The sequence below is a fragment of the Etheostoma spectabile genome, chromosome 17, assembly GCF_008692095.1.
Source record: "Etheostoma spectabile isolate EspeVRDwgs_2016 chromosome 17, UIUC_Espe_1.0, whole genome shotgun sequence".
In the NCBI taxonomy this organism is placed as follows: domain Eukaryota; kingdom Metazoa; phylum Chordata; class Actinopteri; order Perciformes; family Percidae; genus Etheostoma; species Etheostoma spectabile.
In genome coordinates this window covers 13136362-13138161 of record NC_045749.1, presented here as the reverse complement: position 1 = coordinate 13138161, position 1800 = coordinate 13136362, and the positions used below count along the sequence as shown (strand labels likewise).

General features: G+C 41.3%; 1 protein-coding gene across 4 annotated transcripts in view; it reads left to right on the top strand.

Moving 5' to 3' along the window:
- Positions 1-1800, top strand: part of slit1a (slit homolog 1a (Drosophila)) — an 88206-nt gene that overhangs the window by 939 nt on the left and 85467 nt on the right. The window lies entirely within an intron of this gene.

The following is a 1800-nucleotide window of genomic DNA, read 5'->3' as shown; positions in this document are numbered from 1 at the left end:
TGTGTGTGTGTGTGTGTGGTGTGTGGTGTGTGGTGTGTGTGTGGTGTGTCAGTCACTGGCATTCCAGTCAGGTATAAATAGGCATGAGGGACTGGAAAGAGCAGGAGTGGCTGTGTGCCTCTCACATGTGTCCATAATTTACTTACCTGCATGTTCATGCTTGCTGCATGTTTTTTAGATTATGCGTTTTTTAATCCTGAAAGCAAATCAATGGAGTCTAATTTTGGCTCCACTTGTTTTAAGTGTGACATACATTTAGAGATGTAGAGGTAAAGTTTGACGTAAAGTTTTAATCTTAAAATCATTGTGAGGCAGAACCACATCTGCTGTTGGGTCCTGTCTGTTCTGGTTCTGTTATGTTTGGGGACATTTTTCCCCCACTCATATCATGTGTCCTATCTGTTCAGCAGTGTGTCTTTCTTTATCTCTTTTTCCCCCTCTTCCCCCTTTCCACTTTCCTCTACTCCTGGGCCAAAGACTCCCCTCTCACTCCTTTCCCATACCCCTGAACACTCACTTCACAAATTGTTAAATCATGTAGAAAATTAAGCAAATCTGCTACTTAAGTGAGTCTTGCACGAGAATCACGTAGCTGTCTTGTAAAACGGAAGACGGATGGGAGATGGAGGGTAAGGTGAGGCAGACACCAGCTTGCAGAGTGGAGTTTCTCTATCTTTTCTGACAATCCTCTGAAATATTTATCAGCAAATCAGAAGTGAGGAGTGCAAGGAAAAATAGATTGTTCTATTTCAGCTTTTAGAATATCAGTCCTGAATAAAACATGCAGTGGTAACAGAGGAGAGAAAGCCTGTGTCAGAGGCAGCATTGCCATACTGGGAGCTAGCTGCATATTTTATGCTTTTCATATTTAATCTCTAAAAACACCTTTTTTTTGTTGCCTTGCGGTCTGCATGTTTCCGGGTTGCTTATGTGCACATGCAAATTCAACACTGAAGCAGAGAGGAAACACGGTCATTTTGTGGTTTCCTTTTACATGAATGGCCATTCACACTGGAAATATACCCTGCCCCTGCACTCAAGAGCATTTCTGTGTTAAAAGTTGTTTGTGCATTCATAGGTCATGTACAGCAGGGGATTTTATCGTTGTAACATCTCTGGGTGTTTTCTAGCATGTCTAGCACACTCAGGATGCTGCATTTTAAACAATATGTCTATAAAGGTCATGAGTAATTTATTCCTGGGTCGCCTTTTTTTGGGTGTGTGGTGGTGCATGTATTAGCTGTGTGTGTAGGTCATTTAGAGTATAACCAGTCTCCACAGAGAAGCACTACTTAACAATAGAGACTATCGTCTTCTGCAGGCTGTTACATAGGGCAATTCATCAAGGTGATTGTGCAAGTCAACGCAGCCAACCTTGCCTCACATGATGGTCCCATGTGCATAGCCAGATTTATGTGTATGCATTTGGAAAATATGTGTTAATGTGAATGAAACTGTGCAACCACCACTGGGGTCAAAGATGAGTAATGAGCTGCTCATGTTTTTATACAATTGCCCCAGAAGTTGGTGGCTCTCGTCTATAGGATAAAATGTTAAGAGAAGCTTTTTCTTTGTAGAAATTAATTCAAATTACAAAAAATTCAAATCTATATTGTTGCAAAATGTACTTGCATCACTTAATGGAAGGAGGCAGCATAGTATTAGTGTTGGGAAGGAAAGCAGATGCAGACTAGAGAAAGCTAACAAAGTCAAAGCTCATGTATACAGGGTGATGCTTTAGAGTGTTAGAGAAGGAGGGGGTTGGTTTTGTGGTTTTGTGTGTGTGTGTGTGTGTGTGTG